We start from the raw sequence: 27,379 nt of genomic DNA, 5'->3' as shown, positions 1-27,379 counted from the left end.
ATCCGGTCTGATCCGGTTTCAGCCGGTTTGAGCCGGTTGGAACCTGTTTCAGCCGGTTTGAACCGGTTTCAGCTGGTTTGATCCGGTTCCATCCGGTTTGATCCGGTTCCATCCGGTTTGATCCGGTCTGAACCGGTTTGATCCGGTTTGAACCAGTTTGAGCCGGTTTCATCCGGTTCCATCCGGTTTGATCCGGTCTGGACCGGTTTCATCCGGTCTGATCCGGTTTGAACCGGTTTCAACCGGTTTCAGCTGGTTTGATCCGGTTCCATCCGGTTTGATCCGGTCTGAACCGGTTTGATCCAGTTTGAGCCAGTTCCATCCGGTTTGATCCGGTCTGAACCGGTTTCATCCGGTCTGATCCGGTCTGAACCGGTTTGATGCGGTTTGAACCAGTTTGAGCCGGTTTGATCCTGTTCCATCCGGTTCGATCCGGTCTGAACCGGTTTCATCCGGTCTGATCCGGTTTGAACCGGTTTCAGCCGGTTTGAACCGGTTTGAGCCGGTTTGATCCGGTCTCAACCGGTTTGATCCGGTTTGAACCAGTTTGAGCCAGTTTCATCCGGTTCCATCCGATTTGATCCGGTCTGAACCGGTTTCATCCGGTCTGATCCGGTTTGAACCGGTATGAGCCGGTTTGATCCGGTTTCAGCCGGTTTCAACCGGTTTCAGCTGGTTTGATCCGATTCCATCCGGTTTGATCCGGTCTGAACCGGTTTGATCCGGTTTGAACCAGTTTGAGCCGGTTTGATCCGGCTCCATCCGGTTTGATCCGGTCTGAACCGGTTTCATCCGGTCTGATCCGGTTTGAACCGGTTTCAGCCGGTTTGAACCAGTTTCAGCTGGTTTGATCCGGTTCCATCCGGTTTGATCCGGTCTGAACCGGTTTCATCCGGTCTGATCCGGTTTGAACCGGTTTGATCCGGTTTGAGCCAGTTTGAGCCGGTTTCATCCGGTTCCATCCGGTTTGATCGGGTCTGAACCGGTTTCATCCGGTCTGATCCGGTTTGAACCGGTTTCAGCCGGTTTGAACCAGTTTCAGCTGGTTTGATCAGGTTCCATCCGGTTTGATCCGCTCTGAACCGGTCAAAAGCGGTTTGAACTCGTCTGATGCAGTTTGATCCGGTCTGATCCGGTCTGAGCCGGTCAAAATCGGTTTGAACTGGTTTGATCCGGTCTGATCCGGTTCGATCCGGTATCAACCGGTCTGATCCGGTTTGATCCGTTCTGAGCCGGTCACAACCAGCTTGAACCGGTCTGATGCCGTTTAATCCGGTCTGATCCGGTCTGAGCCGGTCAAAACAGGTTTGAACTGGTCTGATACGGTTTGATCCGGTCTGATCCGGTTCGATGCGGTTTGAACCGGTCTGATCCGGTTTGATGCGGTCCGAGGCGGTCACAACCGGCTTGAACTGGTCTGATGCGGTTTCATCCGGTCTGAGCCAGTCAAAACCGGTTTGATGCGGTTTGATCCGGTCTGATCCGGTCTGAGCCGGTCAAAACCGGTTTGAACCGGTCTGATCTAGTCCGATCCGGTTCGATCCTTCTTGAACCGGTCTGATCCGTTTTGATCTGGTCCAAACCGGTTTGAACTGGTCTGATCCGGATTGAACAAGGCTGATCCTGTTTGATCCGGTCTGAGCCGGTCACAACCGCCTTGAACCGGTCTGATGCGGTTTGATCCGGTCTGATCCGTTCTAAGCCGGTCAAAACCGGTTTTAACTGGTCTGATCCGGTTTGATCCGGTCTGATCCCGTTCGATCCGGTCTGATACGGTCTGATCCGGTCTGAGCCGGTCAAAATCGATTTGAACTGGTCTGATCCGGTCTGATCTGGCTCCATCCGGTTTAAACCGGTCTGATCCGGTTTGATCCGGTCAAAACCGGTTTGAACTGGTCTGATCCAGTTTGATCCGGTCTGATCCGGTTCGATCCGGATTGAACCGATCTGATCCGGTTTGATCCGGTCTGAACCGGTCAAAACCGTTTTGAACTGGTCTGATCCAGTTTGATTCGGTCTGATCCGGTTCGCTCCGGCTTGAACCGCTCTGATCCGTTTTGATCTGGTCAAAACCGGTTTGAACTGGTCTGATCCGGTTTGATCCGGTCTGATCTGGTCGGATCCGTTCTGACCCGGTCTGATGCAGTCTGAACCGGTCTGATCCGGTTTGATCCGCTTTTATCCGGTATGATCCGATTTGATCCTGTCTGATCCGGTCAAAAGCGGTTCCATCCGGTCTGATCCGGTTTGATCCGGTCTCATCCGGTTTGATCCGGTTTGAACCGGTCTTATCTGGTTTGATACGGTCTGATCTGGTCACAACCGGCTTGAACCGGTCTGATCCGTTTCGATCAGGTTTGATCCAGTCTGATAAGGTCAAAATCGGTTTGATCCGGTCAAAATCGGTTCAATCAGGTCTGATCTGGTTTGATCCGGTCAAAACTGGTTCGATCCAGCCGCCACCACCTGCCCGCCCCCCTAGCTTCTGGGAGCCCCATCGCCAGGGGGTCAGGCACCCCCCAAGATCGGGCTCCCAGCCGCCAACCCCGGCCCGCTCCCTAGCTTCTGGGAGCCCCATCGCCGAGGGTGCAGGCACCCCCCGCGATCGGGCTCCCAGCCGCCACCACCGGCCAGCCCCCCTGGCTTCTGGGAGCCCCATCCTCGGGGGTGCAGGCATCCCCCCACGATCGGGCTCCCAGCCGCCACCCCCGGACCGCCCCCCTGGCTTCTGGGAGCCCCATCGCCGGGGGTGCAGGCACCCCCGGCGATCGGGCTCCCAGCTGCCACCCCCGGCCCGCCCCCCTGGCTTCTGGGAGCCTTGTGGACTCACAGCCTCTTTCTGATATTGTGAGTAATATCATCTCCCCATCTGAAAATTTTCATCTCCTTCTCAGACGATTGTACACCCCCAGTGTGCACATCCTCAGAGGGAGTAACCCCCTCTGTATTAGGAGTCATATCAGCCTCTTCCTCCCTGAATATTCAGAACAGTATCCCAGGGTAGTTTCTACTTCCAGTGGTACTGATTGTCATATCCTCCTCTCCCAAGCAGAAGTTCGAAACACTATTACGGGGGGTGTACACCGTCTGTGATATAGAAATTAACATCGTCCTCTCCCCGGTGGATATCAGGAACAAGTCTATTAATCATTAATATTAGTAATTATATTAATATTAATAATAATTATTGATATTAATGATCACAATAAAGAGAGTAAAAATTAATACTGGTTTAAAATGTTAATGATTTGTAACAATAATTATTAGTAATATCACTATTAATAAGAATATTATATTAGCAATTAATGTGACTTAAATCAATACCCAGTGATGCTGGGAATCAAATAATAATTAGTATTAGGAACTAATATTATTTGATGACATTAATATTAATAATTAATTGAAAGCATGCATAATCATGTATTTAAAATCATTATCCGTAATTAATAATGGTATCCTATAAATTTTTAGTATCATTCATAATTATTAAACTCGATCATTGATGATTAATAATCATATTATTGTTCCTAATTCCACAGGAAGTGTAAACCTACTTGTGATGCTGTTCTTAATATCCAGGGACGGAAAGCAGGATTTTAGTTTTTGTTTTTTGTTTTTTTTGTTTTTTTGAGATGGAGTCTCGCTCTGTCGGCCAGGCTGGAGTGCAGTGGCCGGATCTCAGCTCACTGCAAGCTCCACCTCCCGGGTTCACGCCATTCTCCTGCCTCAGCAGCCTCCCGAGTAGCTGGGACTACAGGCGCCCGCCACCTCGCCTGGCTAGTTTTTTGTATTTTTTAGTAGAGACGGGGTTTCCCCATATTAGCCAGGATGGTCTCGATCTCCTGACCTCGTGATCCGCCCGTCTCGGCCTCCCAAAGTGCTGGGATTACAGGCTTGAGCCACCGTGCCCGGCCGGATTTTAGTTTTAATATCACAGTAGGTGTACGCTCACCACGTGATGCTGATCCTAATATAAAGCGGGGTAGAGTATCACATGACTCCAAACATAGCAATGAATGGATACCTACCCGGTAATATTGCTCCTAATATTCCCGGAAGAAGCCTATGCTATTAGTCCGAATATGGCACTGAGGGTACAGCTCTTCTGAGATACTGTTCCTAGTATGCGGAGGGGGAGAGGATGATAATAATTCGCAGGCTGTGTGCTCCCGCCCAGTGATATTGTAATTACTATCCTGGGAGGGAGAGGATGATATTGCACTCTGTACAGCAGGAGGCGTACACCCAGTCTGGGATATTGTTCCTAATATCCATGGAGGGGACAGGCTGATATTACTCGCAATGTGGCACAGGGTGGACATTCACCCTGTTTCATCCTTCTCAATATTCCAAGGCCGAGAGACTGATATTAATCTCAGTATCACAGACACTGTACAACCCCTTGTGATACTCTTCCAAATATCCAGATCAGGTTCCCAGCAGCCACCCCCAGCCGGCCCCCCTGGCTTCTGGGAGCCCCGTCGCCAGGAGTGCAGGCATGACCCCCTATCAGGCTCCCAGCCACCACCCCCAGCCCGCCCCCCCGGCTTCTGGGAGCCCCGTCGCCGGGGGTGCAGGCACGCCCCCCGATCGGGCTCCCAGCCGCCACCCCCCGGCTTCTGGGAGCCCCATTGCCGGGGGTGCAGGCACCCCCCACGATCGGGCTCCCAGCTGCCACCCCTGGCCCGCACCCCTGGCTTCTGGGAGCCCCATCGCTGGGGGTGAATGTCCCCTTTGTCCTTATCAGCATGTAGCTAGCAATATTGTGACATTTTTACTGCAGAGTGAATGATGACTGGGGCATCTTAAGAGGAGTTGTAGGGTGTTTCTTTCTGCATAGGTACCTCTTCTCCCTCCTACCCGCAATTGACAAGTGCCCATCCACTCCAGCATTAGAGATGCTACTAATATGTGAATTTTTGGTGGTCCCTCTAGGTGAGCCTTCCCAGACTTTCCCTTTTCCAGGAGCTCAACCTCCTGTTCATGTCTAGCTGTCTATCTACTCTAACAGAGCCCACTATCCTGTGTCTTTCCCAAAAATAGTGAGGGAACAATGAATTGGAAACCATAGCAAATGATATACATGTAGATGAAAACTTTACAACTTACACAAATAATCACTCAAAATCATCCTTACACTAAAAATGCAAGACTATACAATTTCTAGAAGAAACTATAGAAGAAAAGCTATGTGCCTTTGGGTTTGGTAATGAATTTTAACAAATGGCAAAAAAGGTTGATATACCCAGAAGAAATGACAATGTGAATTTCTTAATATTTATAAATATTTAAAGTTTATACTCTGGAAAATACCTTGTGAAGGGAACAAAAAGACATGTCACATATTGAAAGAAAATATTTGCAAAATACAGATCTGAGAAAGACTTTGTATTCAAAATACATACAAAATTCTTAAAACTGAACAATAAGTTAAACAGCCCAATTAAAAATGCACACAGATCTGAACGGACACCTCACCAAAGATGATCTACAGAAGGCAGGTAAACATACCAAAAGATGCTCAACATAGTACATAACTGAAAACCACAATGAGATAGCACACCTGGTCTATACCTGTTACAACTGCTAAACTCTTTAAAAAATGACAAATTGCTGGAGGAAAAACAAGAACTCTTTTCATTGCTGGTGGAACACTGTGTATAAGACCAAAATATGCCACCCTAAAATATAATGGCAGGAAACCAGAATATGCCACCCAAAAATATGTCCCTTTGGCTTAAGAATTATTCCAAGCTGATTATTTTGAAAAAAAATAGAAGCCAACAAAGGAAGTTCTGAAAACAGAGTAGAAGTTACCCTTGTGTAAGGAAAATTTACATCTATAAAGGAAATCCCCATTTAAAAGCTACCTCTCTCTCTCAGCACCAAGAAGAGAAGGGTAACTAAATCACTAAAGAGTCTTATCAATAAGGTATACATGTTTTTAAACTTTTCTGTTTTTCTCATTTTAATCTGTTGTTTGTTACAGAGGGTCCTATCTAAGAATTCCAAAAACACAGAAAATTGTTTGTCCTCCCCTATTACAAGTCGGGCAGTTTTTTCCAAAGCTAAACAACTCTCACCTTACAATCCAAAAATCACATTCCTAAGTATTTTGACAACTACTTTGATGTTATTTCTAAATAAAAGCTACCATGCAATTATTTACAGAAGCTCTATTCATAATGACCAAAGGAAAAAAAGAATCAGAAAGTCTTATAGTAGATGACTGTGTGGGAATCCACTCAGACATCAAGAGTTCTTATAAAGATTATTTAAACGAAAACATTTGAGATACAGAAGATAAAGGAAGAAATCTTACCAGAACTTACTTTATCCAATTAAAGCAGAGCTCCCAGAAAAATACAGCTGCCATTAACTCCATCCAAGGAGTTTCTTGCAAATTCAGCTGCCATGAAGACAGTGTACTCTTTCCCATTAGCATTGATAAATGAAAATGAAATCCTAAGCTCCCGACTGACTGAACAGACCAACTCTTGGCTGAGGGAACCCCAGAGTAACTTTCAAAACTGAGTTCTCAGCTTGGCCAGGATGGGATGATGGGGGTCAGATACACCGCATTATTCCCCCTCGTTTGCTAACCATGATGAGGCTTTCTTCCCTAAGGATTAAACAGAAACCAGCCCTTTAAAAGGTGCCACCACTGATATCAACCTCTCCTTTCTTGCCTAATAAGAGACCACCCATGATGGAGAGGTTCTGGCCTGTGTACAGAGGATGCACAGAGTGAGTTTTCATGTCCTCTGCTTCACCTTTTAATGTCAGAGGGCTGAAAACTCTACCCTGGGATCGTGCTAACACTGCCATCTTTTGTACATGGGACCCATGAAGAAGCAAGAAACTCAATTGCACAAGCATGCATTTCTCCTTTCATAAATATTCATGACTCCTCCTAGAGTTTATTAAATATATGTTTTTGCCAATTCCACTCAGCATAAATTACTATTTCCTTTACATCTCCCTTGAAGCATCTGTTTCTGGCTTCTGGCTGGAGGCTATGCTTCCCAGTCTGTGAGAAGGACAATCCTGCAGGCTGCAACTCTTTATAGGAAATAAATCTCTCATTGGGTGTGGTGGCTTATGCCTGTGATCCCAGCACTTTGGGAGGCCAAGGCAGGTGGATCACCTGAGGTCAGGCATTTGAGACCAGCCTGGCCAACATGATGAAACCCTGTCTCTACTAAAAATACAAAAAATTAGTCAGGCTTGGTGGTGGGCATCTGTAATCCCAGCTAATTGGGAGGCTGAGGCAGGAGAATCGCTTGAACCCAGAAGGTGGAGGTTGCAGTGAGCCGAGATCGCACCATTGCACTCCAGCCTCGGTAACAAGAGTAAAATTCTATCAAAAAAAAAAAAAAAAACCATAAAAATAAAGAAATGTCTCCTTTCCAAATTTATGAAATTGTCATTTTGTTAATCATTTTGGATGCTGAAGAACTTGTAATCCAATGAGTAGAAATGTTGGTAGCCCATTTATGGCTGTCAACCTGCCAATTCTCAGGAGTTTGTATGATCCTAAATCTGAAAGAATCTCATCCCATTAGGATTCTTGTCTCCTTTTCTGTTGCCTTTGCCCACTGGCTCTGCCAACAGGGGTCTTTCTTTCTCCTTGGCTATCTTTGGATAGGGGGGCTCCATCTTCTGTACCACCTTAAGGAATGCCTTTTGCATGCATGGCTAAGTCATTGAAAAGCCTACAGTTTCAGTAACATTTTGAGTGAGTACTCTGTGAAGCTGGGTTGGAATCTCAGGCTTCTTTGTCTGGAAGGTAACTCTTGGGATACAAGTTTCTTATCCTAGCTTTGGTTTTGAGGCCTCTGTGTTCTCCTCTTGGGTTGGAAGTTATTCCTGGCTTTTTGTTTCATGGTGTCTCTGAGATCTTGATCTTGCTCTTTTCATGGGAACTTCTCAGTTGACTAAATTCTCCCTTCTCAAACCTCTGCTGACTATGTGTTCCACCAATATGGAGCTAATTCTGTCTACTTCCTTTCCTGTTTGCATGACTTTACTAAGAATAAGAATTATTTAGAACTTAAATGGCTCCTTTGAGAAAATTTTTATCTTCCAAACTGCCTCCTTTTAGATCTTTCCCTTCCCATTTGAGTCTCTCAACTCCCTACAATCACTGAAACTTTAGGCACCCTGATCCATGCCTTGGAGGCTCTCAACATGCTCAAGAATCTGCAAAAGCAAACACCTGGGGCTGAAAAATAAAACAGAAAAAAAAATTATTTCTCAGCCTCTGTAAGATTTTATGTCAAAACAAAAGAAAATCTTACAAATCTACAAAATTATTAGCGAGAAAAAAGCTTTAGCCCTCATATGAAGAAGGTAAAAACTTGTTCCATTTTCTAGAAACACAGTTATAATACAAATAAAAAATGGGGCAAAGACAAAAACCAAGTCTTCTGTATAAACTAGTAAATTTTGTATTATTGTAATCACATTAGTCAGGGTTCTCCCAAAAGGCAGAATCAATGTGATATATGTAGATAGATAGATGAGAGAAGACTCATTAGGGGAATTGGTTCACATAATTATGGAGGCTGAGAAGTTCCACGATAGCCTATCGCCAAGTTGGAGAACTAGGAAAGCGTAGCATGGCTCAGTCCAGGTCAAAAGGACTCAGAATGAGGGAAGCCAATGGTGTAACTCTCATTCTGAGGCCAAAGGCCTGAGACCCTAAAGTTCTGATGTCAAGGGCAGGAGAAGAAGGATGTTTCCATTTCAGAAGGAGATAATTCCCCTTTCCTCTTCCTTTTTGTTCTATCTGGGTTCTCAACCAATTGGATGGTGCCTGTATTCATCCATTTATACACTGCTATGAAGAAATACCCGAGTCTGAGCAATTTATAAAGAACAAAGAGGTTTAATGCACTGACAGTTCCACATGGCTGGAGGGGCCTCACAACCATGGTGGAAGGGGAAGCAAAGACGTCCTTCTTCACATGGCAGCAACAAGGAGAAGTGCTGAGCCAAATGGGAAAAGCTCCTTATAAAAACATCAGATCATGAGAACTCACTCACTATCATGAGAACAGCATGGCAGTAACCACCACCATGATTCAATCACCTCCAACTGGGTCCCTCCCACGACATGTAGGAATTATAAGAACTACAATTCAAGATGAGATCTGAGTGGGGACACAGCAAAACCATATCTGTGCCCATCTACATTGGGTCAGGGTTATCTCAGTGTCTTCCAGAAATACCCTCACACATATGCCCAGAAATTGTGTTTTACCAGCTGTGTGTCTCTTAATCCAATCAAGTAGATGTCTAAAATTAACCATCAGAATATTTATGCCTGATTCATGCCTGAAATTTCAGGATGAAAGCTATGAAATCTCTATTTGTGTTTGTATGTCTATTAATGTGTGTTATGTATATGTGATATTTTCTTAACTCAGGTTAGCGTTGCAAAATTCATTTATAAAATTCTTTAAAACTGTTCTAACTTGGCTTGGAAAAACATAAGCATTTATAAATAAATATTCACCAAACTCCTAGAAATATAGGAACTGGTCAAATGTTTTTTAAGTTAACACGATTTGGATAAAACTTAGTTAAATAAGGTTAATATAATATTTTTGGTGTAATAAAACAACTATGTCTTCAAAGTTACCACTATCGAATATAAAACAAACATAAATTCCTATTCTGCTTGAGTTCTACTCAAATAAGCTAATATTATACTTACTAGAAACGTAAAATCTTAAAGCTTTTAAATTTGATTCTAATTAAGTTGTCATTCTTATGAAAAACATTATTTCTTTTTTATGGTGAAAAGATATACATATATTTAGAGTTAGTCAGTTGGACTCGGTTTAGATGATCCTAATTTTGTTGCAACATCCAAAGCATCATAATCAGGAGCGAGTCGAACATATGCCTTCTTCTCTTTATCAGGTCGAATCAGGATGTTGACTGTGGCCACATCCATGTCCCAGAGCTTCTTCACAGCCTGTTTAATCTGGTGCTTGCTGGCTTTAACATCCACAATGAACACAAGTATGTTGTTTTCTTCTATCTTCTTCATGGCCGACTCAGTGGTCAGTGGAAACTTGATGATAGCATAGTGGTCAAGCTTGTTTCTCCTGGGGGTGATCTTCCGAGGATATGTGGGCTGCCTCCGGAGTCGCAGTGTCTTGGGCCACCTCAAGGTGAATGACATGCGGATCTTCTTTTCTGTATGTTGCTGTGGACACCTTTCAACACTGCCTTCTTGGCCTTTAAAGCTTTGGCTTTGGCTTTGGCTTTAGGAGGGGCAGGAACTTCCTTCTTCACTTTCGGTGCCATCTTGTGAAAAGCGAAAAACATTATTTCAAAAATAATTTGTTTATTGTAAATCTGCTTAATAGTAGTTTCCAAAATACTTTTGGTAATTTTTAACCTTAAAGTTAAGCTAAGTAAAAGATTTGCATTAAATATCTAGACCATTTATAAATAAGATACAATACTAAAACATTAATTACTGAACATAAATAATTCAAGTTTATATAATTTTCGCTTCTTATTTTTACAGAGAGACTAAAGATATTTTGGACCATTCATAAACATGTTTTTGTCTACCACAATGAGAAATTGTACGATGAGGAAACACATCCATGTAGATGTTGGGAGATGGTATACTCATACATTTTCTAACCTACTATGGAATGCTAATATATGACAGTTTATAACTGTTTACTTGTTAGTTTTCTCTGGAAAATAAAAGATTACTAAGTATTAAAATTATAATCAATATGTGTAAATAAAACTACTAGAAGCAATAGAATAACTAGAAACAACTCTATGCAAAGCATGCAAGAAAAGTAGGGCATGATTCACAAATAAAGTAGGATGTATTTTTTATAAGGAAAACCTTACAAAAAATACAAATAAAAAGAGATATCTAACCTTCCCTGTGTTATATTTGTATCAGTAAAATGTTGTTTTCAGAAATTATATAAAATTCCTGGAAATTTGTCAATGTCCTCCTTATCCATGCTATGTGCCAGTATAGAGTTATGAGTCATAATTCCAATTATTATTTTAAATGTTGTGCCGGGTGCAGTGGCTTATGCCTGTAATCCCAGCACTTTGGGAGGCCGAGGTGGGTGGATCACAAGGTCAGGAGATCAAGACCATCCTGGCTAACACGGTGAAACCCCATCTCTACTAAAAATACAAAAAATTAGCTGGGCGTGGTGGCGGACACCTGTAGTCACAGCTACTCGGGAGGCTGAGGGAGGAGAATGGCGTGAACCTGGGAGGCGGAGCTTGCAGTGTGCTGAGATCACGCCATTGTACTCAAGCCTGGGTGACAGAGCGAGACTCTGTTTCTAAATAAATAAATAAATAAATGTTGTATGCCACAGAAAAAATCAAATATCCTTGTCAACTGTGGTATAATCACAGCCATTTCATACTCTTTGTCATTTAGATATTATTTCTCCCTGATGCTTTCTTGAAAGCTCCTGCGATCAGCTACAGGTCAGAATGTTCATCTCCGATACAGGACTCCCTCTGAGACTCATGGAAAAGAGTATGACAGGTACTCTGGTTAAAGACTTCTGATGATATTGCTTAAATAACTTTAAGACCATACACTTGACTCAGTGAAGATCTCCAGAAGCCTGGTGGAGAAATTGATGGGGTCATGAGACTGCTAACCCAAGATCCAGCAAGACGGGAATTGATTACGTGGCACTGAATGAACTGATGAAAATTGATTATAATTTTATAGCTTTTTAGAGCATTGCTGGTTCTTTAATGTTCTAGTTTCTGAATTTAAGAAATCTCTTTCTCTTAATTTAACTGTAACTTACAACAATTTGGTAGATTATACTTTTGTAAACAGAAATGAAGCGTTTACATTTTTTTCCCTGCCTAATCTCTCCAGAATTTTGAAATTCTTACTGAATACTCTTTTTTTCATGATGATATAGTTATTAGCAAAAGTCCAGTAAGAATCTGTTCACCTTATAACAGGACATAATTGGAAAATTTGGTTATATTATCAAGATTTTTACTGGAACATCATATTTTAGAAGTGTACCTAAGATCAGTTACGACCAGCAATTTTAAGGAAGTAGGGTTGACTATTATGGAGACAATGCTTACAAAATACTGTGAGAAATGGGAAAGTTCTTCTTCAAAGATTGTAAAAAGTCACAATTTCTTACTATAAGATTGCTATCCACTGTGTGTGTGTGTGTGTGTGTGTGTGTGTGTGTGTGTGTGTGTGTGTTCCAAATCAGTTGTCCTAGCTTGCTCCGGCATGCCTGGACAGAACTAGACAAGCCCCAGCCCATAGTGTATGCCATTCCTTATTTGGAGATGCTTCCTTAACTATCCCTGGCAACTTCCTTTTCTTTCTTTGTTCTATTCCCCTTACCTAATTAAGAAAGTTTTAAACTAATAGCCAATTGGGTAAAATGTAAAATGTGAGGTCCTATTCCAGCCAATGGTAACTGGACACAGCAGTAGGGTAGACACATCAGGTTATAAGTAACTCTGTCTCCTTTGTTCGGTGTGCTCTTGTGGCTGGACAGCTATTGAGTAGCACCCTTTCTGCAGAAAGTAAAGCTCGCCTTGCTAAGAGATTATTTGTTCCCATGTTAATTTTTTTTTTTTTTTTTTAGAACACCAAAAACTTCGTTCCCAACAGCACTCTGAGAAAAGTCAGCCTGATACTTACATTACAGGGTTCACAGCCTTACAGGTTAGTAAAGAAAGTCATTTCCTGGTAGGCCCAGGAATTTAGGGATATTTGGGGGGACTCAAGAAGAGAGGAATTCACACAAAGCTATAAGGACTGCAGCTGAAATTTGATAGTATGTTCTTAGCTTGGCTTTTAGCCTGAATGAGGCCTTTAAAAGTCAAATCTGAGATTCTGTATGAAAACTTCCAGCAAAGAAACTTGAAAGCACCTATGTGCTCATCTCCTGTTCTTGCTGCACTTACGTAAATAATCAAGCAAAATCTAACAAAACTATACTTGAATTTAAAACAAGAATAGTCTTACTTTGATTATGGTCAAAAATGATGGTTACTACAGAGAATAATTTTATGTTTCAATGGAAAACTATAACTTGGCCGGGCATGGTGGCACATGCCTATAATTCCAGCACTTTGGGAGGCCAGGAGTTCTAGATCAGCCTAGGCAACATGTTGGAAACCCCGTCTCTACCAAAAATATAAAAATTAAATGGGCACGATGATATGTGCCTGTAGTCCCAGCTAATCAGGAGGCTGAGGAGGGAGGATCACTTGCACCAAGGAGGTAGAGGTTACAGTGAGCCGAGATTGTTGCACCTTTGCACTCCAGCCTGGGTGACAGAGCCAGACCCTGTCTTGAAAAAAAAATTTTTTTTTAAGGAAAGCTATAGTTATTGTGGGTTATCAGATTCTAGTCTTGTTTCTTGTTTTGGGGCTATTTTTACCTCTTTGTAAACTGGATCCTGCCATCTGATGAATTTTGTCCCACAATGATACTTGTGGAATAAGAAGCCAAGTATTGTCTCTCCTACTAATGTAACTATTGTCAGTTAATTTGAAGGTCTCCAACCCTGGAACAAAGTTAGAAGAGGTAGGTTTTGCTCCCCAAAATGCATAACCAAACTGTGGTACATTCATGCAATGGAATACTATTTAGCCATAGAAAGGAACAAGCTATCAACTCACACAAAGACATGAGTGAATCTTGTATGCACATTGCTAAGTGGAAGAAGACAGTCTGAGGAGAATACACACAGTGTGACCTCATTTAATGAGACACTGCAGAAAGCAAACTACACAGATGGGAAACCATTGGCTCCATGGGGTGGGGGTTTCAAGCATTTCATATGATACTTTAATAGTGGGATACCTACCACAATGCACTGGTCAAAATACGCAGAATTTTACAACCAAATGGGTAAATCAAACTCTCTTCAAATTAAACAAAATTACTCAGGATGTGGAGTATCCCAGGACAGAATACATCATGTGAAAAATAATTTAACTATGCTACACATTACTGTGGTTTGGATGTGGTTTGTCCCTGCAAAAACTCGTGTTGAAATTTGACCCCCAATGTGGCAGTGTGGGGCAGTGGGGCCTAGTGGAAGGTGTTTGGGTCATGGGGACGGATCCCTCATGAATAGATTAATGTTCTCCATGGGGATGAGTGAGTTCTGCTCTCACAGGAATGGATTAATTCCTGCAGGAGTAGGTAGTTAACAAGAGTCTGGGTTCCTTGGCTTCCCTCTTGCTTTCGTTCTTGCTATGTGATCTCTGGTGCACCCCTTGCTCCCCTTCCACTTTCCACCATGAGGTGAAAAAGACTGAGACTCCACCAGATGCAACTGCCCAATCTCAGACATTCCAGCCACCAGTATTGTGAGCCAAAAGGACCTTTTTTATTTATAAATTACCCAGCCTCAGGTATTCTGTTACAGAAGCACAAAACAGACTAAGACACAAATGTAGGAAAAGACTCACTGAAGGTGTAGGGAAAATGGTGTTGACCTAAGTCACTTTGAAAATTAATAGAATCCGTATGCTGAAGGCAAACAAACTATACTTCATCACTGGATTCTATTTTATAAAATTCTTTCCAACAGAAGCAATTGTGAACAATTGTAAAACCACAGTATCTGTATCTGGAATACAACAATGACTTACATAAGTCGCAGATGGTAGTAACCAGGTTTCTCACTGTTGAAGTGGGAGGTTACAAATTAGCACGGGGAGAAGGCTAGAATGATTCATGTGCTATTAGATCAGAGGTGGAGACATGAACGTAAACTTATGTTTAGTTTAATATAGATACACACAGTTCTACGTAGAAAACTTTATAATTACGTGTGTATAGGTAGGTTACACACACACATATACTTCCTAGCATTGCTAATGAGGAACAAGTGCTCATTCAACAATGTGCTCATTCGGCAGCCAGATGTAAGTTTTCCTACCATTCTGAAAGGAATGAGGCTCTTTGAAGAAATGTCTGATACTAGAACTGGGACAGTAAATATAGGAGTCGGGATAATCTTGAAGTATCAGAAAGTAAGTACTAAAAAAAATTAAAATATATCAAAGAAAAATAATAGCCAATAAAAACAGCTACTGATGGCCAACACAGGAATGAATTGTAGTGTTGAATAATAATTAAAGCTGAAAGTAATTATCTAGGTGTCTGTATTTGTATACACAGGTGAATAAGAAAACAGAGTTGCATAGAAATCTCCTTTGCAAAAGAATTCCAAGTAATTGATGTAGACACTCAGCCATCAATAATGTGGAGCCAACTCCTCACTCCGTAAGTGTGGGCTCTGCACAGTGACTTGCTCCAAAAGAACACATGCAGTATGGGCAAGGAGGAAAAATAACTTCACAGTGGAGAAACCTGACAAACAGTAGCTCTTCCAAATGATTCAAGTGAACATAAAAGGTGACAGTTCACCTTGAGAACATGCAGTGACAATGGGGGACATTCTACAAAATTCCTGACCAATCCTCCTCAGTACTATCAAGGTCATCATGACATGGAAAGCCTGACACACTGTCACAGCCAGGAAGAGCCCACAGGGACGTGATGACCACATGTCATGCGTGATCCTGGATGGGATCCTGGGTCAGAGTAAGACAGAACCAAGGGCATCCAAATGAAATATGAACTTTAGTTAATAATAGTCTATCAGTATTGGTTCATTAACTATGGCAAATTATGTAAGATATTAATAAGCCATGTGAGACACACTGATAGAAGATGTTAATAAGAGATGAAACTAGGTTGCAGCTACATGGGAAATCTCTGCATTTTTGGGGGGGCAATTTCTGAGTAAGTAAAAAAAAATGATGTAAAATAAAACTTTATTGAAAACAGTTATAATTTTTGAATACTTCTTTGTTTAATTATTTATACCACGAATTACTAGTAATTGACACTGTTAACTAGTCCTGTTTTTTTAAATAAGAGCATTTATGACACAAAAAATTAAACAGTACAGATTGATATATAAATCAAAACAAATGCTCTTTACATGTTTTCTGTTAGAGTAGTCACACATATGTGTAAACTTAATTATCATACTTTTTTCTTGTGCTGTAGTTGTGTCCTGGTTCATTCTTTAAAATGCTGTTCGCCTTAGACCGGGAAAAAAAACCTTACAGACTCTGTTTCAATTCATGGCTAAATATTTTCAAAACAGTGACTTTGTAAAAATATGTTCCAATGGAAAATTGATTCATTGTGATGGGATCACTTATTCCAAAGACTTCTTGTCTTCATTTCGTGTCCATGGCTACCTTTTAGCCATAATACAACAGAATTGTCCATGTGTTTCTTGTTGTTCTGAAGGGTTATAGATATACAGGGGTTGGTTATATTCATGTTTATTTACATATATGTTTAAAATTGTCCATATAAGGGTTTTAAAGATTCCATTGGAAGCCTTCTGTTTTAAAATGTACTCAGAATTTGTTTTAACCAGGGATGTTAAGACCTGGAGACATGGAAGTGACTGTCCCATTCAAACTCACAGATCCCTAGAAATAGGAGGCACAGGGACGCCCCAGGCAGAGGCAGGAGAGGGGAAGGCACCGGCAGGATCCTCTGCTGTAGTCTCTGTGGGACAGCAAGGGCAGGCAGGGCAGGCAGGCTTAGGCTGCCCAGCGTTAATAGCTTCAGCAGGCTCTGGGGCATAGGGGCCATTTCTAGTTGTCTAGTACCTCACCCTGTGGTGATTAAGGAAGGGCGGTATTGTCTCCTACAGTATCAGAGCTAGATAAAGTAGGTGGTTAGGAGTATGGGTTCTGAATTGGTAGTTTAATTGGCTGGTCCTGGGAAAGACAATCTTTTCCCAGTATAGACTAGATGCTAGAGCGTCAAGAAAACAGAAAATAAGAAAATATAATTAATGCATTCTGTGTGTACAGATGGAGTCTTCTTTTGCTTCCCCAAAGGAAGAGTCCACAGGAGCCTGGCACTCCTGGACCTGAGGAAACCCTGAAAATGTTGGTATCTGCAGATCCTCTCCAAAAAGAGGTCGCCAATCTCCTAAGACTACAAGCTGATCCCAGCATTCTGGGAGCCAAGAGGGAGAAAGAATCCGCTGATCTCCCTGCTCAGTAAATTGGCTTTCACTAAATACTGTCTTTGCATAAGCAGCATTATCCAGTGTCCTGGAGCTTAGAAAAGTTCTGTTTCAGTATCTGAAGAAAATAAATTGTTTCTTTTTCTGATGTCAGGGAGGAGCATTTGACTGCCAGTGTGGACTGAGGGGTCTTGGGATCAGTCTTCCCAATGTGCTTTGAACCGACCCTCTGTGTCTGCCTCACCATCTCCTCAGCTTACCTAGACACTTGGGAACCCTAACACAAGCCCTTCTAGGAGTCTGTGGTGTGGCTTAGCTGCCTCTGTAGGAATCTCTTGGGGTTAAACATTTTCCACTCTGCTAAGTCAGTGCCATCTGTTCTTTGGCTTCATCTTCAGAAGACCCTGAGCCCTTCCCCACCCTCCTTGCCCCACCCTCCACACCAACTGCGTGGCGCCCTTGAGGCCATAGGGTTGCTACCATAGGATTTTTGTATTGAGTGCTCTCATTCCAAGCAACTGTGAGAGATTTCTATGGCAGGGCCTCCGGGTTCCTGTCAAATTAAATTGTAGTTGACTGGTGGGTGCTATTTAAGAAGCATCCCCCTTTCTCCTTCCTAACAGAGCCCTGAATTATTCAGTCACGTGGTTTGAAACATGGGGTGGGTCCCGGTTGACTTAACCAGCACTGTCTCACCCTGTGTCACAGTTACTGGTTCCAAAGTGAGTGCATAACTGAGGCTCATGCCAGGTGCCACACAGCACTCCCTTGGTCCCCCTAATGGACTTTGGGATGGGCGGGGTCTGAGTTGTTCCAATTAGAGTCAAATACAAGTTGCGCTAGGTTGTTAGGAACAAGGGTGTGCTTGTTCATGCTCCCTCTTTGGTGAAGAATGCAACCTCAGAAATTGTTCCTGGAGATTTTGCCACATGCAGAATTATTCTGACTTCACTGAAGGCAGAGCAGAAAATTGGGAAGAGACTGAGTCCTGGTAGCATCCATGAGCTTCTGTGCTCAGATTCACACTGAAGCCTGGCCTCCTTCTGAACTACCCACCTGAGTCAATAAATTCCCTTGTATTTAAAGTAAAATTGAGCTGGATTTTTAGTTACTTGCACCTGCAGGTGTTCTGTGAAGCTGGTACTGTGAGTTTGCATCTGAGAATATTTACAGTGTTTCTCTCATGGTTGAGTCAATCATTTCAAGGATGCTCTGAGGGTAAAAAGAACGATGAATTGTGAAGCAGTGAATTGTGCTGCCAGGCACAATTCATTGGACAATAGAAAGCCTCATCTCCTGGGCAGTAGAAAGTTTCATTGTACATAAATTACATATCTTGTTTCTGTCTCAACCTCTTATTTTTTCATATGCAAAGGAGGTAAGGAAATCCAAATAAGTCCAGCAGCTAATATGCCTCTCAGACATGATCCAAAACAGAATTGAATTATGTAAGCCTTGTTAAAATTCATCATCATCATTCATATTTCTGAATATTTAAATTAGAAATTCTGAAAAAGTAGTTTGTTTCAGAGGTAGTTTGTATGTAGGTAGGTATTTTTTCAGGATCAAAAGTTTATTTTTTATTATCTAATTGAGTTTAATTTACATATAACAAAATTTAGTAATTTTAAGTGTACAAATCAATGCATTTTGACAAATATACATATAGTCATGTACACAACAGTACCATTAAAATACATTTCATTACCCCCAAAATTCTCTTGCATGCTGCTGTAGTCAGTGACCCCTGCCCCACACCACAGCTTCCGGCAGTTGCTTTCTTTCACTCTAGTTTTGTTTGTCTTAGAATATGATACAGGCCACATGCAATGACTCAGGTCTGTAATCCTAGCACTAGATTGAGAAGCGGGGATCACTTGAGCCCAGGAACTTGAGACCAGCCTGGGCAACATGGCAAAACCCCATATCTTAAAACACACACACACACACACACACACACACACACACACAAATTAGCCAGGTGTGGTGGCACACCCCTTTGGTCCCAACCCCTTTGGTCTCAGATACTCAGGAGGCTGAAGAATCACCTGAGCCTGGGAGGTCAAGGCTGCGGTGATCTGTGATCACATCACTGCACTCCAGCCTTGGTGACAGAGTGAGATGTTATCTCAAAAAAGAAGTATTTGATATAAATGGAATCATATAGAATATTCTCTTATACCTAGTTTCTTTCATGTATTCTAATGCCTTTGAGATACGTCCATGTGATTTCCAGTGTATATGTCATTCTTATGTTGGGCAGTAACCGTTGTAGGAATATATTACAGCTTATCTACTCTTCAGTGATAGACTATTTTAAAAATATTTGGCTATTAAGAAGAAAGTTGTTATGAATACTTATATTCAGATTTTGTGTCAACAGATTTTCACTTCTCTTGGTTGAAAACTTAGGAGGAATTATTATTTTTTTAGGTTATGGATTTTTAAATGATTGTCAGTTGCCAGTTACTTTAAAAAAAATGTAAGTTCTTAAATTTTAAAGTTTAGGATGCCTGACTACCCTGACAAAAACAAGCAATGGGGAAAGGATTTCCTATTTAATAAATGGTGTTGGGAAAACTGGCTAGCCATATGCAGAAAACTGAAACTAGACCCCTTCCTTACACCTTATACAAAAATTAACTCAAGATGGATTAAAGACTTAAACATAAGACCTAAAACCATAAAAACCCTAGAAGAAAACCTAGGCAATATCATTCAGGACATAGGCATGGCCAAAGACTTCATGACTAAAACGCCAAAAGCAACGACAACAAAAGCCAAAATTTACAAATGGGATCTAATTAAACGAAAGAGCTTGTGCACAGCAAAAGAAACTCTCATCAGAGTGAACAGGCAACCTACAGAATGGGAGAAAATGTTTGCAATCTATCCATCAGACAAAGGGCTAATATCCACAATCTACAAGGAACTTAAACAAATTTACAAGGAGAAAAAAAACCCATCAAGAAGTGGGTGAAGGATATGAACAGACACTTCTCAAAAGAAGACATTTATGTGGCCAAGAAACATATGAACAAAGGCTCATCATTACTGGTCATTAGAGAAATGCAAATCAAAACCACCATGAGATACCAACTCATGTTAGTTAGAATGGCGATCGTTAAAAAGTCAGGAAACAACAGATGCTGGAGAGGATGTGGAGAAATAGGAACACTTTTACACTGTTGGTGAGACTGTAAATTAGTTCAACCATTGTGGAAGACAGTGTGGCAATTCCTCAAGGATCTAGAACCAGAAATACCATTTGCTCCAGCAATCCCATTACTGGGTATATACCCAAAGGGTTATAAATCATTCTACTATAAAGACACATGCACACGTATGTTTACTGCAGCACTATTCACAATAGCAAAGACTGGGAACCAACCCAAATGCCCATCAATGATAGACTGAATAAAGAAAATGTGGCACATATACATCATGGAATACTATGCAGTCATAAAAAAGGATGAGTTCATGTCCTTTGCAGGGACATGATGAAGCTGGAAACCATCATTCTTGGCAAACTAACACAGGAACAGAAAAGCAAACACCGCATGTTCTCACTCATAAGTGGGAGGTGAACAATGAGAACACATGGACACAGGGAGGGGAACATCACACACGGGGGCCTGTTGCAGGGTCGGGGCCTAGGGGAAGGATGGCATTAGGAGAAATACCTAACATAGATGACAGGTTGACAGGTGTAGCAAACCACCATGGCACGTGTATACCTGTGTAACAAACCTGCACGTTCTGCTCATGTATCCCAGAACTTAAAGTATATAAAAAAAAATGAAAGTCACAGGATGTTTGTGATAGTATCTATTACACTGATGTTGACATCACACATGGCTGACTATTTGGAGACTCCAAGTGAAATTTCTTGCAGTTCTCAGTGCCAGGAAAATATGTATTTCTGGATAAAAACTCAAAAATTTTAGGAAAACTTCCAAGTTTCATAGTCTAGAGCTCTAACACTGGAATCTTCCAAATTTAAGGATTAATGATTTACCTAAATCTAAAAATAGTAGGTTGCAGATGTATTTAAACAGTGTGCCTAGGTAGTATGCTTATATATTAAGATTAAAATGGTCTTCTAAAGTTTATTAATTCTAATATAACCTTTATTGTTTCATGTAGACATATCTTTCTGGTTCCCAGGATAATTTAAACAATTAATTCTAAGCAACTATTAACTTAGTTCTAGATTGGGATATCTATTTATGCATTTGAAGCTTTAGATATGTATTTCAAATCAGAAATGTGTGCTGGTCATGGAAAGTTGTGACTTAGAGCCTCAGGTAAGTTTTTTTTTCATGTGAACATACTGCTTCCAATTGTTGTTATGCCCAGAGCAGACAATTAATAAATACCCTTGGAACTGAATGAGTGATTAACTGCAAATATCACAATACATCTTCTTAGCGGGAATGATAATTAGACATATTTAGTCCTTGCTGTAACCTAAGAAAGGAATTCTTTTCATTAAATGTTTAATGTCTCACCCTGTTCATACAGCCGGAGTTACTGATTCAGTTTGATGTGAATTCAGTCTTATAAAAGACCCATCATTAAAACCTGCACTTATGCTTCCTATAGTATTGGAACTTCCAACTTGTATACAAAATAGATATCCTTCATATTCTTAAAAACCACAAGAAATCTCCCTTTATTCATAATAAACACAGAATTAGGTATTCTATTAAACTGAACAATAGAACTCACTGGGAGTGACCGCATAAACTATATCACGAATTGTCAAAGTGTCTGGAAAAGTCAGTGGGCCATTTCGCTCCACGCTGTGCCATGAGCCAACCAAGAGGGTTGTCAGTGACTCTGCATGGGTCACCCAGGGCACGTGGTGCTGAGGCTGTCAAAGAGCAAGACGGGGCTGCATCTAAACTCAGGCCTCTGCTAAGTGTCCGAACTCGGGCAAGATGCTAAAGACTTTAGAGACGTTTCCTTTTCTATGATTGGGGTTATAACACTCACCCTGTCAGGTTCTCGTGTGCGTTGACAAGGCCGGCACGTGACACACCAGGGGCAGAGCTGGACGGGAACCTTCTTCCTCAGACATCAGGGTCCTCATGAGCATCAACAAAATAAAGAGAGCAGGAGAGCAGGAGAGCGGGGGAGCGGGGGAGCGGGGGAGCGGGGGAGCAGGGGAGCAGGGCATCTCCAGCTGTATCGGGACTGCAGCAGGGACTCAGCAACAATCAGTCTCTTTCTCTTGTTTCATCCAAATCATATATTTAAAAAATAGGTGGGGTTATCATGGATGTTTATATTGATTCCTGGGATCAGACAAATATACCTTTCCTTGTCATGCTGTTTTCTCTTCCCAGATGGTTTGAAGAGCTTCGTTTTGGACTTGATATTCCTGGAGTGCATTTCTTTTTCTAATTAGTTCAGTCTTGACCCTGAGCCATCACCCCTCCAGAGTAGCAGGATATTCCACTCCACCATTGTTGGGGTGCCACAATTTCACTACTAATCAAAGGCTCCTTGGTTACTGAAAAATGAGAGACGTACCTCTAATAATCAGTCTAGATCGTCACTGCTCACTTCCTCATTTTCCAATTCCACAGGGGCCCCCCAAAGCCCGGAAGGTCTCATTTCAGACGTCTTATAGACCATGGGAACCAGGAAACACTGGGAACCCTAGGGCCAGCACCCACCTCATTTGCACCCTGTCTCTGTTTCCATCACCCTCTAGATATTGCCACAGAGCAGTGTTGGGACCCACTGGAGATCTGACTGCTCCCAGTCTGGGAAACTGCCTTCTCTCCCTCCACTGATATCGTATTTCTACTTTCCACCCCACAGAAATCCTTGAACTAATCACAAAAGGGATTGGTAGTTACCTGGTGTGAAGCAGAGCTGAGCCAAAGGATGAAGCAATATTGCAATGGACTCTGTCATTGATATCACTAGTTCGCAAATCTGTTACCACTATGGTCAAATTTTTATATTCACTTTAAAATTATAACTCATTCTGCTCATTGTATTCAAGGCAACATCTACCCTAAAATATACTCAGGCATTAATTTACGCTCTTCTGTTTACAAATGAGAATTCATAAGCAAATTGAGGTAGCAATTACATTTTTTTAAACTGAAGGCAAAACAGAAGACATATACACATACGTCAGTGAAACAAAACAAAGAGCCCAGAAACAGACTGAAATACAGCCAGCTGATCTCTGACAAAGGAGCAAAGGCAATTCAATGGAGAGAGGAGAGTCTTTTTAACAAATGATGCTGGAACAAATGGACATCCATGTGCAAAAAAAAAAAAAAAAAAGAATCTATAAACAGACCTTACACCTTTTACAAAAGTTAATGCAAAGTAGATATTAGATCAATATATGAAAAGCAAAATTTTCAAACTCCTAGAAGATAACATAAGGAAAAACTCTAGATAACCTCGGATTTGGTGATTCTTTTAGATACAACACCAAAAGCATTATTCACGAAGAAAAAAATTGGGAACTTGAACTTTAACATAAAAAAACTTTAGTTTTGTGAAAGATACTGTTAAGAGAATAAAAAGACAAACCAGAGACTGTGAGAAAATATTTGCAAACTATATCTAAGGATTCATATCTGAAATATGCAAAGAACTCTTAAAACTCAATAAGAAAACAAACAACCCAATTAAAAATGGGTAAAAGCTGAACATTTATGCAGATGGAAATTAAGTATATGAAAAGATGCTCTGTATAATGTGTTACTAGGAATTGCCAATTAAGACAACAGTAAGATACCACTACATACCTATTAGAATGGCCAAAATCCACAAGACCAAAAACAGCAAATGCTGGTGAGGATGTGGAGCAACAGAAACTCGCATTCATTGCTGTGGGCATTATGTGACATTTTGGAAAAGGGAAAATTACATAGATAGCAAAATAATCAGTGGTTGACAGGGGTTGGGGAGAGGAAAGGATGGATGGGCAGAGAGCCCTGGCTGTTTAGGGCAGTGAGACCACTGTGTGCAATTTCACAATAGTGGACCCACGACAGTGTGCAGATGCCCACACCCATTGAATGCAGACCACAAAAAGGTATTAATTACATAAACCATAAACTTTCATAATGAAATAAATGTTTTTTAAAAGAAGATAGTGTTGTTCAGTTACTGTCTACTTCCTGAAATGGAGATGGTGGAGCACTTCCATGGTTGTGAGGATAAAAATAGATTAGAGAATGTAATAACTAAAATAGGTGTGTAAACATTGTTAAACTATTTTATTCTCATTTTAAAAACATGCCTTAAATATATTTGTTATGCTTTACAATTGAGCAAGTAGTGCAAACACATTAATATAATTCTCCTCTAGCTCCACTGAGAAGTCAGGACTGCAGGGCTTCAGTGCAGGACTGCACAGCTCCACCTGCACCTGCCAAATGCAACAACCTCTTTCAGTGTCATTAAAATATTTCAATAGGAGGATTGAGTTTAGATCCAACCTGTGTTTTCTCCCCTGGAAAACAAAGGTTTTTTTGAAACAAAGAAGGTCTTTACCGTCTTCATCCGAAATGCTGAGGCATCTGCAATGTCTGCTGTAAGTGACACCAGGCTCTCCTCTGAAATCTAGCAATGGGAAAATAGACTGTAGATTCTGCTTTCAGAAAGGGGGGAATCAGAACTAAGTCAAAATGCCATGTCCTCATTCATAAACATCTTATTTTACAAATTCCACAGGTTTAGTTATTTTGGGATTAATATGGGCCTATATTAAAGTGCATTTATTAATTTAGCACGAATTGTTCAAATGCATTCTGGATCCTGAGCTGACATCCAGCAATGCTGAGTGTGTGCCTGTGTGAGTCACCAGCACTGATGAGCCTCAGGTTATTGTATTTATAAAATGAAGGGGCTTAGGCTTGCTCTGATTTTTTAAAAACCATTTTTAACAGTAAAAACTGTTTTTCTTGCTACATAAAAATGTACAAGAAAAACTCAGACATTACCAATGGTAAATTATAATTTTATTAATATAAATATTTTTGTAAGCTCAATTTATATGACTTATTTATTATAAAAGAAATAAGCAAGGCCAGGCACGGTGGCTCAAGCCTGTAATCCCAGCACTTTGGGAGGCTGAGACGGGCGGATCATGAGGTCAGGAGATCGAGACCATCCTGGCTAACACGGTGAAACCCCGTCTCTACTAAAAAAAATACAAAAAAACTAGCTGAACGAGGTGGCAGGCGCCTGTAGTCCCAGCTACTTGGGAGGCTGAGGTAGGAGAATGGTGTGAACCCGGGAGGTGGAGCTTGCCGTGAGCAGAGATGGGGCCACTGCACTCCAGCCTGGGCGACAGAGCGAGGCTCTGTCTCAAAAAAAAAAAAAAAAGAAAAAGAAATAAGCAATATGAGATGGCCATTACCATCCTTTCCCATTTTATTTTGTTGCTATTGATTTATTTTATATGCTATTGATAAATCTTGATGTATACAGAAAAGTAGTTTCAAAGAATAATAATTTTTTAAAAATCTTGACTTGTAATTTCAAGAAGCTTTCAAAAAATTCTTGCAATTACTTTTTAAAGATTCTAGAAGAGTTTTCTATGTCTTAAAGCTAAATAACTACAAAGAGCTACCTCTTCTCACATTCTGTATTATAAATATTTAAGTCAGAAAAGGAACAGACAAAATCATAAAAACACATGCATGAACAAATGGGCCTTGGCTCACATTTACTTGGATCTGGCAATGCACCTGGGTTACAGTACTATTTTTGTGTGTAATTTTACATGAGTGGACTGTCATCAAAATAAAAATTGTCTACAATCTCTATTCAGTGGTATATTTGCACAAATGGTAAACATATACATAGAGATAATGGGAGAAATTTATTTCATGGCTTACAAGAAGACAGGTTGAGACATTTAATTGTTTCATTAATGCTACCTTTTATGATGCACTTGTATGGGCAAGGTATTTAAATGCTCAATGTTACAGATGGAATTATTAGAGAAAGTACTAACTTATATCCTCTTTGTGTGTGCTTTGGAGGCACCAGGAAATAATAAAGCAGCCCTTTTCCCATCTATTTTCTGAAGGCCAAGCTGTGCTTTTGCAGATTAGGTCTTTCTGTAACACATACACACACACACACACACACACACACACACACACACACACACACACACACACACAAAATATAGCCTTTAGGGGTTTAAAGGAGGAAAAGAGAATTTGCCTGGATAACTCTCACCTAGGTATTTTCTAGGGAAATCTAGAATCATCTAAGGGTTAAGTTAAGCTGGACTAGCCAATGGGAAAACAAAATGAGGATGCCGGGGAGATGTTCCCAGAACAGTAGCATTCCTAATGGGCTAGGCCCTAGTTATGTGCAGTTCCCCAGATGTGGTTGGTGTGGCCAAGGTTCCGGCATGTGACGGCTGCCTTCCTGGCACTTCTTGTGCTGTGAGGAACATCCCCTCCCCAGTGCCAGGGCAGTGGTCCTCTCACCCCCTTCAGAGTAAAGGGCCAGCAGTCAGCAGTCACAGGAAAAGTAGTGAGACAGGAAGGTGAGGAGCATGAAGTGCCACCATCCCAGCCTCCAGTGTCTGGCACAGAATATGACGAGAAACTTCCGTGAATTGGAATCTTCCACATCTCGACACATGGGAGTTTCTGCTAGATATAATTTGGCTTATAAAAAGAAAGAAATATTGCCTTCTTGCATGTAAATATTGTAGAAGAGTTAATGATTGTAACCTGGATGTTTTACATTCTGAGATGCTATTAAATCAATATGCATCACAAAACTATTGATAATTTTTTAGAAGAACAGAAGAGATCTCATCATATGAAATGCAGTGGATCAATTGTAAGATGCAGGCTAACTCCAGAGTAAGTAAAGCATGGAAAAAAATCTGTCTTAGAATGGAAAAATACAGTGGTGAAACTATTTTTAACTAGAATTTAAATGCAACATTTGAGGATATGAAGCCCGCAACTCATTTTGAAAACTACTGGCTCAGATGACCTCAGAGATAGGAAACCTCTGAAAGATCATTAATCTAATCATAATTTTCTGTGCCTTTGCCTGGGAGTCTATCTGAAAGTGGTGCAGTTTTTACAGAAGAGGAATAACATGTCCTAAACTGGGAACCTTTAACAGGTCACCATTCGGGTGGTGCTTCACTGTGGAGTTTTGGTCAGCAGAGGGCTCCCAGGGACTGCTGGGGAAGGCCAGGACATGGAAAAGGGCCTAGAGGCAGGCTTACCTAGGAGAGAGCAGACCCATTTTGCCAAGCACCTGAGGACCATGCC

General features: G+C 41.3%; 1 long non-coding RNA gene across 2 annotated transcripts; it reads right to left on the bottom strand.

Moving 5' to 3' along the window:
* Positions 1-10,201: 10,201 nt before the first annotated feature.
* On the bottom strand, positions 10,202-26,143 carry LOC135969086 (uncharacterized). Of its 2 annotated transcripts, none has more exons than XR_012429964.1 (3): positions 24,618-26,143; positions 22,083-22,602; positions 10,202-10,320 (listed from the first exon to the last, which is right to left on the bottom strand). It is a non-coding gene; the product is annotated as an uncharacterized lncRNA (long non-coding RNA). The 2 variants fall into 2 exon arrangements; XR_012429963.1 differs by lacking the exon at positions 10,202-10,320 and having other exon boundaries at positions 21,950-22,174; positions 22,405-22,602.
* Positions 26,144-27,379: the final 1,236 nt, after the last annotated feature.

The sequence above is a fragment of the Macaca fascicularis genome, chromosome X, assembly GCF_037993035.2.
Source record: "Macaca fascicularis isolate 582-1 chromosome X, T2T-MFA8v1.1".
NCBI classification, from domain to species: domain Eukaryota; kingdom Metazoa; phylum Chordata; class Mammalia; order Primates; family Cercopithecidae; genus Macaca; species Macaca fascicularis.
This window is presented reverse-complemented; position numbering and strand designations above follow the sequence as displayed.